Genomic DNA, 20,059 nt, shown 5'->3' with positions numbered 1-20,059 from the left:
TTTAATTCCTTTTTTTAAAACTACAATTTAAATGTATTTTCTTAGTGGTTCTTCTAAAGATTACATATGCATCTTAATGTATTATAATCTACTTCAGATCAAAACTTTTTTCACCTCAATGAGATATCATCTCACACATGCTAGGATGGCTATTATCAAAAAGACAAAGAATTACAAGAATTGGTAAGGGTGTGGAGAAAAGGGAACTCTTGTACAGTGTTGGTGGAAATGTAAATTAATACAGCCATTATAGAAAACAGTATAGAGGTTCCTCGAAAAATTAAAAACAGAACCTTCATATGATGTAGTAATTCCACTTCCGGGTATATATCCAAAGAAAATGCAACCACTATCTCAAAGAGATATCTGCACTCTCACGTTCACTGTAGCATTACTCACAATAACCAAAACCTGGACACAACCTAAGTGTCCACGAAGAGATGAATGGACAAAGACAATATGATACATGTATATATACAATGGGATATTATTCAGTCTGAAGAAAAAGACATCCTGCCATTTGTGATAATGTGGATTAACTTAGAGAACACTACGGTAAGTAAAATTAGCTAGACACAGAAAAACAAATACCGTTTGATCACACATATATGTGGAATCTAAAAAAAAAAAAAGTTGAACTTAGAGAAACAGAGTAGAATGATGGCTCCCAGGCACTGAGGGATGAGGGAAATGGGGAGATGTTGGTAATATGGTACAAACTTTCAGTTAAAAGATTAACAGGTTCTACAGCATCTAATGTACAGCATTGTAACTGTAGTTAATAATGTATTATACACTGGAAGTTTGCTAAGAAAATAAATCATAAATGTTCTTACCACATGTACACAAATAGTACCTATATGAGGTGATGGATTTGTTAATTAGCTTGGCTGTAGTAATCACTACATAAGGCATACTTATATCAAAATGCCACACTGTACATCTTAAATAAGTCCAATTTATTTGGCAGTCATACCTCAGTAAAGCTGGAAAAAAAAAACCCTCTAATTTAATTCCCGTAAAATACGGAAACTGCTCTGATAAGTTCCATTTTCCCTTATTCTTTGTGTTATTATTATCATATTCATTATATCTATGTTATAATACAAAATGTTATAATTATTGTTTTATACAATCATGTCTTAAAGAAGTTAAAAGAAAATATATATTTGTACAGTCTTTTATATTTACCTATATATTTACCAATTCTGTTGCTCTTCATTTGTTCATATAGCTTTGAATCACTGAATGATATCATTTCTTTTGGCCTGGAGGAGTTTCTTTTGTTTTTGTTTGTAAGTCAGGCCAGTTAGAAAGAAGTATTCTCATTCCTTGTTTAAGAAAGTCTTTATTTATCTTCATTTTGGAGGAACAGTCTTACTTTATCTAGAATTCTTGATTGACAGTTTATTTTTTTTCTTTCAGCACTTTGAATATGCCATTCCATTGCCTCTGGGCTCTATTGTTCGTTTATGATGAGAAGTTAGCTGCTAATCATATTATGTTCTCCTGTACAAGATAAGTCATTTTTCTCTGGCTGTTTTCAAGATTTTTCCATTTGTGGTAGTATTTCAATAGTTCGATGTTTTGGGTAATTGATCTCTTTGGATTTATTTTGTTTGTTGAGCTTCAGAATATTTGTGAAGTGCCTGAATGTTATTCCTTCAAATAATTTTTATGCCCCTACTTCTTTTCTTTTTGGGACTCTCATACCACCTACATTAATACACTCAATGTTTTCCCACAGGTCTGAGTCTCTGGCCATTTTTAAAACTTCATTTTTCTCTCTGTTCTTCAGATTGGACAATTTCTATTTATCTTCAAGCTTACCAATTCTTTCTTCCGACATCTGAAATCTGCTCTCAAGTTACTTTAGTGAATTTTTCATTTCAGTTATGGTATTTTTCATTTCAGTTATGGTATTTTTCAGTTCCAAAGTTTTCATTTTCTTTTAATAATGTATATCTCTTTGTTGATATTCTTAATCTGTTGTCATTGTCATCATACTTTCCTTTAATTATTTAAATATGATTTTCTTTATTTCTTCAAGGTATTTATAATAGAAGCTTTAAAGTCTCTATCTGCTAAGTCTAATGTCTGGGCCAACTCAGAGACAATTTCTTATCCTGCTTTTTTCCCTGAGTATGGACCACAGTTTCCTTTCTTTGGAGATATAGTATTTTCTTCTAGAAAACTCAACATTTTAATTAGTATATTAAAGCAGCTCTGGTTCCAATTCCCCTACACACCTCGTTATGAATTTTTTAATAACTTGCCTAAATAGTATCTATGAAATGTTTTCCCATAGTATATGACTGCTGATATCCCTTCTCTATTTTAAAAGCTGGGCATATTTATTATATATTCCTGATAAATCAAATTTCTGGATAGTCTTCAGTCAATTACTTGTCCCAATCAAGACAGCAATTTTAGACCAGCTGAGCTGCTAGTTGGCTCCTTCGTTGGCCATGTAGGTCTCTGCTGTTACTGATATTTCTGTGCATAGGGTTTAATATGTTTGTATCCAAACTAAGTCCGCCTCTCTGGAAGTGTAGCTGCTAGTTTTCATATGTTTAGACTATGCTGATATACTAGTTTTCATATGTTTAGACTATGCTGATATAACAATTATGCTGACCACATTGAAGGTGGTGAGTAGGAACAGTCCCAGGCAAGAACACCACGGTCTCCCACAGTTCTTATTCTAAGCTTAATAGGTCTAATCTGGACCTTTATATTGGACTGAATATATTTAGGGCCCAAACTGAAATAGGTGGTTGTGACAGAGACTCTTTATCTTCATATTCCATGATTCATTCTTTCCTTTCTTTCTGTAACAGAAGCCCAGCTCACTAACTAAATTCTCCAGTGTCCATCACAGCTTGACATGGTCAGGAGAATCAATTCTGGCCAATGAGATATAAGTAAAAGTGTTATGCAGATTTGCAGTTCTCTGAAAAGGGTAGAGACATTCTCATTTTCTCCTCTTCCCAATCCTGCAGTCTGAAAAGCAGACGTGCTAGCTGGAGAGCTGAGCCATCTTTAACCATGAAGGTAAGGACGACGTCAAGAGATTGCAGATTTCTGAGACAGAAGAAACCTGGGCCTCTGACATAATAGAGCAATAATATTAGGCTACCCAGTTGCAGGTTCCTTTTACATGATAGATAGATACATTTCTACCTTGTGTCAGTTGCTATATTTCTTTTTGTCTGTTTACCTCTCAGGATTTCATTCTAATTAATACAGTCAGAGCTGTGGCTATGGATAACAACCATAGAAACCGTACAGATGAGAAAAGAACAGGATTGAGGAAAGGTCCCTCAGAAATATCAGGATTTAAGGAACATGTGAAAGAAGGAGTGGAATCAAAAGTTAAATGAATTATGCAGAAGGGAAGGAATAAAATCAGATGAAATTAATGACATGAAACACAGGGTAGAACAAAGTGCTAAGATGAAATGTGGTCAGTTAATGTCAATTGGCCTATAGTAGGGCTGAGATGTGTCCAGTGGATTTAACAGGAGATCATTGACAGCCTTGATAAAGATGGTATCACAGCAGGGGTGGGGACCAAGAGCAAAAAAAAAAAAAAAAGAGATAAAAGAGAACATGTGAGTTTAAGTAGTAGTGACTATGAAGAGAAAGATTCGAATGAGAGTAATAACCAGGAAGAGGAAATAAGAGATCTTCCTCAAGTTTGGCTCCTCATAATCTCAATACCCTCCGTATTGTGTGGCAGGGGAGATTCTCAAGATCAGTGTGGAATCTCATGGCAGAAGTTCAGTTTTTGAATCTGGAATGAGTGACAGAGAATTGCAAGGGATCATTTAGAATTCTAGTAACAGTAGCATTCTTTATCCCCTATCTGCAGTGGTGGAGTGGTCCATGGCAGCACACAGGTCTGGGGTGTGTACAGGACTATAGTTCTTGGATCTGAACCTCTTCTTTAGTTTCTGTCCATTTTTGAGCTGTTATTTTATCCTTCTGTTTCAGAATGGGAACAAGTCTTTATACTTCTCATAAAGTCAATTTCTGCTTGCATTAAGCAGAACTGAGTTCTGTTATTCACAGCTAAGAACCCTGACAAGTACAGTGGAGTTCATTATGAAAGTAATATTTGTAATTTATTTTTTAATGTGGGAACTGAAAACATTTACTCAGTCAGGAGTAGGAAGCCAGTGGAGAAAAGGTGAAGATATAGTTATGTTTGTGTGAATTCAGGGGAGAGAGAATAATTTATTGGGGCAAGGTTCCTATGAAATATGAGATAAAGTCTTCTGCTGAAAATGAGAAGATAGTTATATATTCATCATTAGAATAGTAAGTGAAAAATTATTAGATTAGCAGCTAACACATGTATGGTATTTCTATTTTAGAAAGGGTTTCTAAAAACATATTTATCATAGTAGAGAAAAAGAGAATATATTTTAATTCAAATTAACTTCTGTGGGAAAAAAAACACATTATTATAACTTTAGATTTATATTAATGGCCAAACTATGACAATTAATAACTAGCAATACAGAAGAGATTTGTTAAAGGGAACATGAGAATAGACTAGCATACATATCTAAGGCATCCTTTAGTAATATTAAAACTAGGGAAGGAATCAATAAAGTGATCAACGCATTTTTATCTCAGGACTTTGAGGTTTCCTTGGTGCATGAAGATGGTCTACTGACCAGTGGATATTGTGTTCCTTTTCAGTAGTATGATGGCTTGTAATTCTAACATAAAACACACTTTAGAAATGATTGCTTGTAATATGAAACATGTCTCATAGGACACAATTCAATAAGGAAAACGAAAAGAAGGCAAAATGATATTTGGCCTGTTTTAATAAAATAGTGGGGTCCACATATAGCTCTATCAAGTCAAATGGATGACAATATGCAGATTTAAGAGACCAGTAATCTTAAAGAGAGAGTGCATTTACAGGAGACCAAGTGAGGAGCCTTACTGGAGCAAGCGTTGCTTTGGACTTGTTTCTTATGTTACAACCCTCTAGCTCCTTATGTACTGACCATAGAAATTTCACTGAACACTGTACCCATGCTTTAAATATGCCTACAGATATCTGCTCTTTCACTAGAGTGTCCCAAACATATATAGAAGACATTTCTGATCTGCAATCAGTAGGATGAGAATCTTGAATTTATTTTCCTGTATGTTGTGATCGATATATTCTCCTGATCTATCCCCAATATTTTATCAACCCTTCTGATTTATGTAGCTAAGGGTGGTAGTCTGTGGGCCCATAGAGACCACATACATTACTTCTGTTCAATAGTCACCACTAGTACTCATCTGCCACAGTGGCTGCCTGACACCTGAAACCCTTCTCTATAGCAGTGCTTATTGGTTGTTAATATGTTCTCTGGATACTCTGTTTTGTTTATCAGCTAGTAAATAAATGACCTGAGAAAAGGATCTCAGTGAAAAGCAGTTAGGTAGTTGACTGGGGATTGCTACCATCTCTCCATCGAGAAAAGAAAAAGTGACTCAATGCCTTCTGCCTTCTTCCCCCTGATGTTCAAACTTATATATCCAAATGTATGATTTCTGACCACTTTGTTTCAGATGTTCCACAGACTCCTCAAACCAATCATATTCCAAGTTCAACTCTGTATATCTAATCTACTTTCTTCTTTCCTTCTAGGTATCCTCCCCCCTTGTATTTTCTAACCTAGCCTGATAGCACTCTATTCAGCCAGTTCCCAAAGCCAAAAATCTGGGGAAGGGGCCGTCCTAGAATCTTCTCTTCATCCCCCCACCATGTTATCTCATTAATTACCAAGTTATTTTACTTTTGTCTATTGAGTATCTTGAATCTGTCATATCTTTATAAATTTTAATCTCCTTAGACATTCATCATCCCTAATCTGCCATTACCTGGTCTGTCTTGACTGCTCTATTTATTGCCACACCATACTTTGTCCTTGAGACATACAAGAGAAATTCTCTTATTCAACTTGATTAAGATGAGTGAATAGGCAGTTTTTAGAAAAAATATTGTTAAATTGGAGGGATTATGTAAAGTCATTTATACATATTTAAATATTTTCTCTTAGAACACACATAAATGAATATTAATTGGCCACTCATTTGGCATGGGGTACAAGACTTTTCTGGGATTAAGGATCCACTGACTGGTTCAGCATATTTTTTCTCAAATAAAGCACTCCTACATTTCATTATCTATTCATCTATGACTTAAATTTTGGTTTCTTTAAAGTAGAGTAAGACTTAGACACATTAGAAAGAATCTAAATGCAAACTCCTTCCAGAGTTCTGTGATCTCTACCCTCTACCCCAAGTCTTAAGTAGTTGCCTCATCTACATCTAATTGAATAGCAGGTTTTTTGCTAATCACCTTTACCAGGTCTTCCAAAGCACTCGATGGAGTTTATATAGAAACCACAGATGTTTCTCTTTGCATTCCTATTTATTGGTTTATGTACTATTTAATTAAATAAGAGAATTATAAAAACAAGAATAACTTGCATAAACATGTTGGGAACAAACACATGGTTGACTGCTAGAAACCATACTCTCAAACAGTGGGAGGCAAGGTGTGTGGTTCCAGGAGGGCTACTTGAAAAACTTTCAAAAACATGTATAGGTTACTAATATTCAGCATGCAATTTGGAACAGGAATTGTGCAGCTGGTTTTACATATAGAATGAAGAACTTAGGATAATTAGATAAGTAAAATTAAATGGAGACTTAAGAGAACTTCTCTATACTGAACTCTATGCAGTCCTTCAATGTAGTAAACTCTTTCTTGTTTCACTGATTTTGCTCGTCACTTTTCTTCTGTGGCATGTCCATTTATTTTTCATTTGACTGCTGCCATTCTTCAAGGCCCATCCCAGACATCATTCTCCCCAACATACTCTAACTCCTACTTCTGCAGCCCCATAAAAGTTCATGAAAAACTATGAATGAAGTGCATTCACTTGTGCCTCTATAGAGAAAGAGAGAGATTGTCAGTACCAGCCAATGCAACAGCATGTTTGGCTTCAGTTAGTCTGTTTCACTAGAACTTGGCAAGTTTCAAAGAATAAAATATGACATAAAAAGATTAACTATAAAGCTAATTTTCATAGTTTTTTGATGAAGAATTATGAATGTCCTTGAAAGCTTTTCAAGAGTCATCAGAGAGCAGATGGGAAGAGACCAGCTTTTTCATAGACACCTGTGGAAAATAATATCTGTATGATCCTCTCTGATCTAGCTAAAAATAAATCTTTGGTGATATAGATTGCATCTAAAACATTATGTGGTTACAGGTTGGATGAGGATAAAATACCCAGTTTCAAGGCTAATCCCTACTTAATTCACCTAGAATTTATTAGTTGTGACATAGTAAGACTCAGGTAAACAAATGTACTAAATGTTTGAATCAAAGAGCTTTTTTCTGGAGAAAATAGTTATAGAAATTGAAGCCATTTGTCTTTTAAGGGTATTAAATTCTGGAGAACAACTAAAATATGAATTACTAACTCAACTTCTTCTATTTTTTAAGATTAGAATCGATCGAATCCAATTTCCTGAACTAAAAACATATCCTTGGAAATGTGACATTATAAAAACATTTAAAAAATGGTTCTGGCTCTGTAGATCTATTTTTAACCTATATAGCAATGTCAAGTGTAATGATTTAAATGCTTAATTTAATTTGAATGGGAACAAAAATTCTTACTATTTAACAAATTAAGAAAATATTTGTATTAGATTTTTTACTAAGTATTATAGTTTTATAGAGACGAGAATAAGGTCTTACCTTCCCCTCATGAAGCTTTCAATCTTGCTGGGGAAAATAAAATATATGTAGATATGATATATGTGGATATGCAAAGTGTTATGTAAGTTTTTCTTAAAAGGAGCAAGAAGAACTTAAGAGGGCAAACTGCTTCTGCATGAGAAGAGCAGATGCTATTCATTGACAAGGTAGCACTTAAGTTCGGTTTTGGAGTATGAGTAAGATTTTGAGAAAAAATAAGGAGAAAGGCAGTCAACCTCAAAAAGTCAATGGTTTATGCAAAAGCTAAAGGACTGAAAACTTCAAGTCATTTTATGCTTGAGACACAAGCTGAAATAGTGGAAATGATGCATAACATGGTTGGAAATATAGGTAAGAACATATTCCTTGTCCTATTCCCTTGCTACTAATTGCAGCCAGCTAAGGGGATGGGTTTGGTAATTGAGAGGTTGCTGGGCAGAAACTGGAAGTGTATCCCAAAGAATACTAAAGGTCAAAACTAAGATAAGGAATGCAAAATTGGAACTAGAGTAAGGACACTGGAGAAAGACTAATTGACTTGCTAGTTGTGTGTTCTTGGACAAAAGAATTTCAGTGGTCTGTGCCCCAGTTGCCTTTCTATAAAAATAGAAATAAGAATAAAGTTGTTATGAAGATTATGTGAGCTATGTAAAGCATTTGGAACCGCGCCTGGCAATATTAAGTGCTGTTACTAGCACCATCACCATCATCATTATACAAGGGGCTATATGAAGTATTATAAAATCAAATGTCTATGGGAAAGCAATTAATATAAATGACTGAGGTGGGGCAGCTGTGGCAAACTGAAGAAAAAGCTTGCTTGCCCAAACCAGTGCTTCTTTAACTTTAATATGCACATGAACCACCTGGGAATCTTGTTAAAAATGCTGATTGTGATTTATTAGATTTTGAATTTATTAGCAACTCCCAGGTGATGTCTGTGTGCTGGTCCAGAGACCGCACTTTGAGTAGCAAGAATCTGAAACATCTGTTACTTAGTTGTAGCTGATGGTGCCTTGAGAGAATGTGGGAATACGTGCCCAATAGGCAGATCTAAGTTTTCAAAAGCAGACAAAAATCCATATTTTTTAAAAAAATAAAAAGCCTCTAAATTTTAAAATGTTGACAACTATTTCAAAACAGTGCCTAAGTAAAAACACTGCATGCTTTCCAAGTTGGATTCAGCCTGTGGGCACTCAGTCTGAAAACTCTGGGCTAAATGAAGAGAGAGTCAGGGTCAAACAAAATCTGTGAGGAGAAACCAGAGAAGTTCAAGTACAGAGCAAGGAGACTGGAGTTAGGGCTGGAGAGATCCTGGGGGCAGAGGGTGATTGTGTGAGAAGGCTTTTAGCACTGGTTTACTTGGATATGCTGGGTATATTTAAAAGATGGCATATACTGCAAAGAGACATGAATTATATTAAAATTTTTGGTTTTCATTTTGTAAAAAATAAAGGTGCTATATTGAAGGCAATTTTGTTAGGGAAGTCTAAATTAGTGAGAAGCCAAAATTAAAGAAGACTTAAGAGAAAACTGTTGTCTTACAAAGAGTACATAAAGTAATATGAATTGCTAATGGAGATTTTCAAAAAGAGGTCCTACTAGGCTTACTTTAATGAATCAGATAAGGCTCATTTCTAATTAACAGCATGCATTTGCATGTAAGCAATGAGCTAAGGTCTTTAAAAAACAGTTTCTTCTCTTAAGTACATTTAGGAATGCCTCCCATTAGCTTATTTACCCCACTAATTTGCTTGGCAAACTATCACAGACTGTAGGCTTTTCCACAGAAAGGGAGTGAAGATGGCAGGCTAGATAAAGCAGGGTTCACCTCCTCCCATTAAAATTACAACCAAACTATAAAACAATCCTGTGGAAAACCACCTGAAGTCTGACTGATCATAACACATACATCTGAGGATATAAAAAAAAACAAACAAAAAAAACAAAACAAAACACACACACATGGAGACTGGTAGGAGGTGTGGAAACTTGAGGCGGGCTGGTCTTACACCCAGCTGTGGCAATGGAACACTGGAAGGGAGAGTGTGGCTTCAGAGCCCCCCCTGAAGGAATAAGGGGCCCTAGCACTACACAGGGGCTCCTCATCCCAGGGTTCCAGTCCCAGGAAGAGTAGTTCCCACAAAATCTGACTGCAAAAAATCAGTGAGGATTCTGGCCATCTGGGTGAGATGGAAGGAACCTGAAAGTCCAGACGCCTTCCCCTAAAGGGCCTGCGCACAGATCTGCACACTTGCAGACACTCACCATGGGTGCCGGCTGGAGGGACAGTAGCTCGAGAAGTGCAGAAGACATACAGGGAAAGACTGAGTTGTGTGGTGCAAGGGCAAATACTGGAGGGACAGACATCATTGTTCCTTTGTCAGGTCACTCTCTGGCCCACTCTACAAATGAGCACCCTCTTGCCTGTGTTGAACCCTCCCACCCCAAGGCCAATTCTGAAGCTGCACTGGCTAGGTGAGATCAGCCAGCTCCACCGTGTGTCTCCCTGAGACCCTGCCCAGCCCAACCCAACCCACAAATGGCCTGTGCAGGGCCCATTGCAGAGCACCTGGCCTGCCCTGCCCCTCCATGGGGCCATGCATTTTTCCCAGGCAACAGGAGGGCTCATAGCCTATGCATTTCAGGGGAGACATTTGGTGGTGGACCACTGGTGCCAGTACAAGCTGCAGTATCCCTTAAGTGGATCATGGGAGTCTGCGGGCCCGATACAAATGGCAGCTGGCCTTGCTGTGATCTGTGACTTTTTGCGGGAGCCTGCGGACTCAGCACTGGCAGCAATTCTGATGCCGTATTGGTCTGACAGCATCAGCTTGTTCCATCATGTGTCTCCCTGAGACCCCGTACCACACAGCTCACAAGTTGCCTGTGGCAGGGACTTGTTGCCAGGCAGCCAGCCCTGCCCTGCCTCTCCATGTGGCTGTGCATTCCTTGCAGGCCAAAGCCCTCAGCCCACATGACCTGTGCATGGCCCATGCATCCTAGGAGACTTTTGGTGGTGGGCAACAAACCCCACCCCGAACTACAGATTTTTCTTGAGCAGATCTTGAATGTCTGTGAACACGAGGCAGGCAGTGGCTGGCTTCACTGCAATTTGACATTTTTACAAGAACCACAGATTCAGCACTTGCATGAAAATTGTTTCTGCACTGAGTAGGAGAAATCTGCTTACTATACCCTGGTGAGTCCCTGAGTCCCTACACCACCCAGCTCATGTACCACACAAAGGCTCTTCCAGCTGTGGAGTCTTATGGACAGCTGGCAGGCAGCCTTGGCCTTCAGGTGCACTTGTCCTTTTGCTAAACCACCCCAGACTCAGTACTTGGGGTAACCAGAACTCAGCTTGCAGCATGGTCTCTCCCACTTGCCTCTAGATCCAGCACAGGCAGCATCTGTCTGTGGATCACTTTGTAGCTCCTACAAAGCAGCCCCAAGCAATCAACAGATTAGATGAAGCAGAGGATCGAATCAGCGAGTTAGAAGACAAGATAGCAGAAAATACCCAATCAAAGCAGACAGTAAAAAAAAAAAAAAGAATAAAAAAAATGAGGAAAATTTGAGACCTTTGGGACAATATCTAGTGTACCAACATTGACATCATAGGGGTACCAGAAGAAGAAGAAGAGAGAGCAAGTGATTGAGAACCTATCTGAAAGAACAATGACAGAAAACTTCCTTAACCTGACAAAGGAATTAGATTTAGGAGTTCAGGAAATGCTAAGAGTCCCAAACAAGAGGAACCCAAACAGACCCACACCAAGACACATCATAACAAAAGTTCCAAAGGTTAAAGATAAGGAGGAAATCTTAAAAGCAGCAAAAGAAAGGCAGTTAGCTACTTACAAGGGTACTCCCATAAGAATGTCAGCTGATTTTTCAACAGAAAAATAGGAGCACCTACATATATAAAGCAATTATTGACCAACATAAAGGAAGAAATCAACAGTAATATACTGAGATTTGGAGACTTTAACAACCCATTGACACCAATGGACAGATCTTCCAGAAAGAAAATCAACAAGGAAACACAAGCCTTAAATGACACACTAGACCAGATGGATTTAATTGATATTTTCAGAGCATTTCACCCCAAAGCGCCAGAATATACATTTTTCCCAAGTGCATATAGAACATTTTCCAGGATAGACCACATATTAGGACACAAAACAAGTCTCAATAAATTCAAGAAGACTGAAGTCATATCAAGCATCTTCTCTGATCACAATAGAATATTGTGATCGGAAATCAGCTATAAGAAAAAAAACTGGAAAAGACACAAACATGTGGAAGCTAAATAACATGCTACTAAAGAATAAATGGGTTAACAATGAGATCAAGGAAGAAATCAAAAGATTCCTAGAGGCAAATATAAATGAAAACATGACTCAAAATCTATGAGACTCAGCAAAAGCAATCCTAAGAGAGAAATTCATAGCAATACAAGCTTGCTTCAAGAAACAAGAAAAATTTCAAATAAACAATCTATCCTTACACTAAAAAGAACTAGAAAAAGAACAGCAAACACAACTTAAATTGCATATAAGAAAGAAAATAATAAAGATAAGAGTGGAAATAAATGCAATAGAGTCTAGAAAAACAATATAAGAGATCGATGAAACCAATAGCTGGTTCTTTGAAAGGATAAACAAAATCGATGTCTTTAGCCAGACTATTCAAGAAAAAAAGAGAGAAAATCCATATAAATAAAATCAGAAATAAAAGAGGAGAACTATGGACCCCACTGAAATTCAAAAGATTGTAAGAAAATACTACGAATAATTATATGCCAACAAATTGGACAATTTGGAAGAAATGGATACATTCCTAGAAACATACACTCTCCCAAGAGTGAGTCAAGAAGAAACAAAAAAATCTTAACTGATCGATTACCACCAATTAAATTGAATCAGTAATTTAAAAACTACCAAAAATCAAAAGTCCTGGACTAAATGGCTTCAGAGGTGAATTTTACCAAACAATCAAAGAATTAACACCTACTGTCAAACTATTCCAAAAATTCAAGACGAGGGAAGGCTCCCTAACTTTTTTTATGAGGCCACCATTACCTTGATTCTAAAACCAGACAAAGACATTACAGAAAAAGAAAACTATAGATCAATATCTCTGATGAACATTGTTGTAAAAATCAACAAAATACTAGCCAACCAAATTCAGAAATACATTAAAAAGATCATACACCATGATCGAGTTGGATTTATTCCTGAGATGCAAGTTTGGTTTAATATCTGCAAATCAATTAATGTGATATACCACATTAATAAATTGAAAGGTAAAACTCAGATGATCATAATGTTAGATTCAGAAAAAGCATTCGACAAAATTTAGCATCCATTTATGATTTAAAAAAAAATGTCAGCAAAGTAGGAGAAGAGAAAATATACCTCCATGTAATTAAGGCCAATATGACCTACAGCTAACATCATATTTGATGGGGAAAGGCTAAAATCGTTTTCCGTAAGATCAGGAACAAGACAAAGATTCCCTTTCACCACTCCTATTCATCATATTATTGGAAGTGCTGGCTACATCAATCAGAAAAGAAAGAGAAATAAAAGGCATCCAAATTGAAGAGGAAGAAGTAAAATTGCCATTATTTGCATGACGTGATATCATATATAGAGAATCCTAAAGATTCCACTAAAAAAAACCAGCTAGAACTAATAAATGAATTCAGTAAAGTAGCAGGATACAAAATTCATATTCAGAAGTTGGTTGCATTTTTATACACCGATGATGAAATATCGGAAAGATAAATCAAGAAAACAATCCCATTTACAATTGTATCAAAAAGAACAAAATATCTAGGAATCAAATTAACCAAGGAGGTAAAAGACTTCTTTTAGGAAATTTATGTCATTGAAAAAATAAATTGAAGAAAATACAAGAAAATGGAAGCATATACCGTTCTCATGGGTAGGAAGAATCAATATCATTAAAATGGCTATACTACTGAAAGCAATGTATAGATTCAATACAATCCCTATAAAAATACCAATGGCATTTTTCACAGAACTAGAACAAATAATTCAAAATTTTATATGGAACCATAAAAGATAGATAGATAAAATTTTGAAATACAAGAACAAAGTTTTTGTTCTTGTACAAGAACAATACAATACAAGAACAATACGATACAAGAACAAATTTTTGAAATACAAGAACAACCTTGAAATACAAGAACAAAGTAGGAGGTATCACACTATCTGATATCAAACTACACTACAAGTCTATAGTAATCAAAACAGCATGGTACTGTCAAAAAACAAACAAACAAAAAAACCAGAAATATAGGTCAATGGAACAGAATAGATAGCCCAGAAATAAATCCACACCTATATGGTCAATTAATCTATGAGAAAGAAGGCAAGAATATACAATGGGGATAAAGATGGTCTCTTCAGCAAATGGTGCTGGGAAAACTGGACAAATACATGCAAAAAATAAAATAAAACTGTACCACATTCTTAAACCATATATAAGGATAAACTCAAAATAGATTAAAGACTTAAATGTAAGATCCAACACCAGAAAACTCCCAGAAGAAAACACAGGCAGTAAACTCTCTGATAGTGCTATTAGTAAATTTCTTTTCTGACGTACTTCTTCAGACAAGAGAAACAAGAAAAATAAACAAATGGGATTACATCAAACTAAAAAAAAATTTTCACAGCAAAGGAAACCAACCAAAGGTATTTGTTTATGATATATCACACAAGGGGTTAATATCCAAAATATATAAAGAAATCGTACAACTCAACAACAAAAAACAATCCAAATAAAAAATGGACAGAAGATCTGAATAGGTATTTGTCCAAAGAGAAAATACAGATGGCCAATAGATATATGAAAAGATGCTCAAGATCACTAATTATCAAGAAATGCAAATTAAAACCACAATGAAATATTACCTTACACCTGTCAGAATGGCTGTCATCAATAAATCACAATAGCCAAGATAAGGAAGCAACCGAAGTGCCCATCAATAGATTGTTGGATAAAGAAGTCATGTTCCATATATACAATGGAATATTACTCAGCCATAAAATATGATATACTACCATTTGCGACAATATGGATGGACCTAGAGCGTATTATGCTGAGTGAAATAAGTCACACAGAGAAAGATAAATACCATATGATTTCACTTATATGCAGAATGTAAGGAACAAAAGGAACAAACTAACTAAAACAGACTCACAGATACAGAGGATAATCTGGTGATTGCCAGAAGGGAGGGGGGTTAGGGGACTGCGAGAAAAAGGTAAAGGGATGAAGTACAAATTAGTACTTCCAAAATAGTCATGGGATGTAGAGTACAACACAGGGAATATGTCAATAGTATTGTAATGGTTGAATGTAGAGACAGAGGGGTGATAGGGTAATGGGGGGATCACTTCAAAAACTATATAAATGTCTAACCAATGCACTCTATACCTGAAACCAATATAAAATAAACATTTAGAAAACTATTGTAGACTGTATACACTAAACTTTGTTTCAAAAATTCAGAAGTAGAAGTATTGAAATGAATAGGAAGTTACTGATTTTACATGAGCTCTTATACATAAGGGCTTTTAATATGCCTAGCCTTACCGTGAATTTGGATGTATTCTAAAAGTGATTTTTACTGCTTGCAACAGTAATGTGGAAACATTTTGTCCCTTAGGACTTCTTGCCAGAAAGGTGGCAGTATTCCTTTGAGAAGAGGTTACTGCCCAGATCTTGGTTTCTATATTACCACTAAATGAAACCAAAGACCATTGGAGAAATAAATAGTCAATCCAAACTTGGGGCTAGGAAAGTACAACGTGAGACTGGGACATTTAAGAAGGAAGCCTGAACAAGCTCCCACTGGTAAAAGTGATCATCAACAAGAATAATAACTGTAATTCATTATAACATATTAAATAAATAAGAATGCATATTGACACCTAAGAAAGAAAAAAACATGTTTCGTGTGTGTGTGTGTGTGTGTGTGTGTGTGTGTGTGTGTGTGTGTGTGTGTGTTTAAGAAGAAATCAGGTTGCAGGAACATGTTAGAATTAGAAGAATCACCATTATGCAACCTCAATGTAATAACCAAGTTAGGGAAGAATCACCAACGAATATTAAAGCCATTAAGATGTCTTATTAATTTCAAAGAAAAAAATATTACTTTACAATTCAAGACTTGATAGTCACCACACTAACCAAGTGATCAACCTTGGCAGCATTTACAGTGTGACTACCTCATATTATGCATCTCCTGATGTGATATGAAGTACACAGTGTCCTATATGAAGTATTCTTGCCAAAAACACTTGACTTGCATTTTAAAGTCTCATCTACACCCAACCTCCAGCTTACAAGAAATATAGAGAATAGAGAGAACAAGTTAAAGGATACCATGAAAGAAAAATATAAGATAAATCCAGAAAGTTGAGATTAAATTTTTTTGAGGATATTGGACTCTTTCAAATGTCAGTATCAGTACAAAATAAAAGGAGGTGTGAGGGCTATTTTACAATAAAAGGGACTGAAGAAACATAATAACCGAAGGGGATCAGAAAATGCTACTCCAAAATATGCCACTTTGGCATAAGGATTATTTTGAGCTGAAGGCAACTGAGCAACAGCAAATATAGGAAAATTCTTTACTACTCCTTCTTTCTATCTAAGGGCAGGGTATAAATTTCTCTTTGTGAAGGTAACCCGTTCCACCCTTTCCTGTACCATGAATAGGAGACTACTTTTATCACTACAGAGAGCATTGCCTTGAATCTGCATGAAGAAATCTTACTGAAATATCCCTTATATTCCATCAGTTTTCCCATATACCATATTTATCTTCCCACAGTACATCACCCCTAGAAGCTCAAACTTCTCTTCCTTGGTCTTGTTCCTTCCCTACGGTTTATTGCTATTTGTTAAAATGGCATGTAAGCTCTAAGGCCTACCACTTCGCTGAGGTTCACACTTCTATTCCATGAAGCCCCTCATGCCACACAAAAATATTAACATCAGATAAAATTTGTATGGCTTTTCTCCTATTAATGTGTTTTTTTGTCAGTTCAACTTGCAGGCTCTGAAACTAAACCTGAGATGGTAGAGAAAAAACTTTTTTACTCCCCTACAAAACCAAATACAGTGCATGAAATATAATGGGATATAGGTATAAAAAAAAGTTTAAAAAAGACATAAAAGACATTTTTGAACTATTGGAGAAATTTGGATATGGGCAGGATATTAAGTAATACTATAGTATTATGTTTAGCTTTCTTGAGCATGATAAACAATTTGGTTATATATGGAATGCTGCTATTCTAAGAAGATGCATACTGAAGTATTTAGGGATGAAGTATAAGAGTGTTTATAACTTACTTGAAAATGTTAAAACAAAAAAAAAATTGTATATGTGTTATTTCCTGTGTTAGAGAAAGGCAGACATGAGGGAAGTAGGGAGAGGAAGGAAGAGAAAGATTCAAATGGGAATAATAACTAGGAAGAAAAAGCGTATATGATAAAATCTTAATTGTTGAATCTAGGAAATTAGGAGAAGGACAGGAGGATATATGGGTATTAATTATGTTACTTTTTTCAACTTTTCTAGATGTTTGATATTGTTCACTAAAAATGTTGGGAAAAATGTCAAGCAATATTCTCAATCATGTAACATTTAAATTAAAACTGTTATTCCTCGATATATGTTAATACAATAACTGCCATATCTGTGAAATGGAGGATGCAATAGCACATCTGTCTAAAGGGAAGAGGAGAGATAATCTCTTGAGATCATTTTTTATTGCTATGGGTTATGATTCAGAGATTCCTCAATTTACAGATTCCAGTTCCCATCACCTTGCTTTTCTCTTCTATTCAATCTTTTGTCAACTGACATTATTCTAAATAAAATACCCTTTCTTATATTGTCAGCAATTCAACATAAGGCCTGCCTACCCACATTCTCTTGACTGGTACACCTACTAGAATTCTCCAGAAAAAAAGGAGTGTATGAAGATGGCAACTGCACCATCAAAAGTACCGAAACCACAGAACGCAAGAATAGGACTGAGCAGACAAAACAGCTGGCTAGAAATAGTTAAGATCACTTTTATGCCAAGGACCCCACTGGCAATCTGGTAAAGCCTGGGACTCCTTCTCGGAATAACATTTTAAAGTCCAGAATATAATATACATAGGACTCCAAAGGAAGCCAACTGTATTGAAATACAGTTAAAAAACTATTAGAAAAGCACATGTGTGAGTCTAATACATGTGCTTGTTTACTAATAACACATTAATAAAATCTTGTGGCAGGTCCAATAACTACTGCAGTTTTGAAGTAGTGATAAGCATGAACAATATTTTGGGATATCTGTAGAAATTCTAATATGAAAATATCTGTGATTTTACAGGTAATGCTAGTATTACTCTGGTTTGTTGCCTATATTCAAAATGGAAGGGAATGCTCGATTTCCATTAGAGGTTAGTGAAAACAAAGAAGCAATGTTTTGTCCTCATTAAAGGTCATGGCACTCTTTGAATTCTATCAATGGACCAGGGCTTAAAAATCTTCATACAGAGGCTTGCTTTGTTTTAACCTATGACTTCCCTTTTATGGCCTATAGGTTTTCATTTGCATTTTCTTCATTTACAAAGACCATTTTGGTGGCTAAGCCATCATTAAACGTATTACTACCAGGCTTAAACCTATAGATGTTATCCAGATCCTCTGCTGCATAATTGAGGCAATAGTGAATTTTCTATCTTAAATTGCACAGCTAATTGACTATATTTTATACTTCATTTACTTCTAACGTAGACTAACCTTAATGGATGTCCACTGCTATTTGAATTTTTCTGAGAACTTTCTTCTCATATTTCTGATATCTTGTATTTTCAAAGAGATTACATAACCATAAGGCTATGAATAGGTTTTATAGACTTTTTTTTTTTTGCTTAAATTACATACTTTCTTTCATATGCATATGTGGACTAAGAAACATTAAATACTTCCAGCAGCTGTATTTAAAGCCTACTGCAAACTAAGAATACTCTTGTTAACTCGAATAGTCATCTTATTTTTCACCTGTACAACTAAACTTCTATTTCCTTCTAACTTCTACTTGGGTTGTACTGAAAGCATGCCACTGATTAATAATAGTTTCATAATTACAGTGTTCTCACAATTGTAAGGTCAAAATATTGTTTATAAAATGTTTATTTTTATGTTATTTGCTGCTGGGTGCTAGGAAATAGCTGTGAGTATATTTTATTACTTTTTAAAATTTCATAAAATTCAAATGATACAAAAATCCTGAGGAAGTGTGCCACAAAACTGATCTCAGTAGAAATTTAAATATGCTAACATTTATTTTTAAAATGTAGCATGAAGTTGACAACTTTAAAAGCTAAGTTAAAAAAAAAACTGAAGGAAGCTGATCTGACTTTTTAAAGCACAAAAGTGCAATATTTAATGTAGGTCAAAATGTTTACGTGGGAGAAATTTTTCTACCCAATTACAGCCAAATCCCTAGCTGAAATTAACCTACAATTTGTGCAATATTTCACAACAGAGTCAGCATATATCACTTTCTTATAAATTTAGAAGGATCTAAAATTTTAGAGCTTATCTGACAAAGCAGGCATATTGCTTTATCTTCATTTATAAGTTCTAATTTGCATTTAGAAGTCAAAAACAACATGATTTCAAAAATTCAGGTGAAAATTATCAGAGAATATTAACATACTCTATTCAAATACTATATGAGTAAGATATTTAAAAGTGAAAAATAATATTTTATATATAATAAAAACAAAATAATCCTTCAATCAATTTAATCCACTTTATGAATTCAAGATATTTATTTTTGTAGCATTTATTCAATTTCTCTTAACTTTCTCATTTCCTAACATATTATTTTAGACTAGATCGAGTCTAGTCTAAAAATGACATACAGGTTTCAACCTGTTCATAGTAAAAACATCAATTATTTAAATAATGGAATAGTTGTGGATTTAATAGGATTTTAACTTGGGAAAAAGTATATAACTTTCCTAAGGAAGCAGTTTAAATACAAAGTTTGGGTCTTTTATTTTGTTACCTATATATAAATTTCGATATTTTTAAAACCAATATATCAAATAAAGATGTTTTTTAGATGACGCTATTAATTTTTAACTTTAGCAAGATTTGTGTGTGTGTGTGTGTGTGTGTGTGTGTGTGAGTGTGTGTGTGTGTAGGCCATA

General features: G+C 35.2%; 1 protein-coding gene across 1 annotated transcript in view; it reads right to left on the bottom strand.

Annotated features, from left to right (window-relative positions):
- The window catches only part of DMD (dystrophin), a 1,580,480-nt gene that overhangs the window by 751,259 nt on the left and 809,162 nt on the right, over positions 1–20,059 (bottom strand). The window lies entirely within an intron of this gene.

The sequence above is a fragment of the Pteropus alecto genome, unplaced genomic scaffold (assembly GCF_000325575.1).
Source record: "Pteropus alecto unplaced genomic scaffold, ASM32557v1 scaffold414, whole genome shotgun sequence".
In the NCBI taxonomy this organism is placed as follows: Eukaryota; Metazoa; Chordata; class Mammalia; order Chiroptera; family Pteropodidae; genus Pteropus; species Pteropus alecto.
This window is presented reverse-complemented; position numbering and strand designations above follow the sequence as displayed.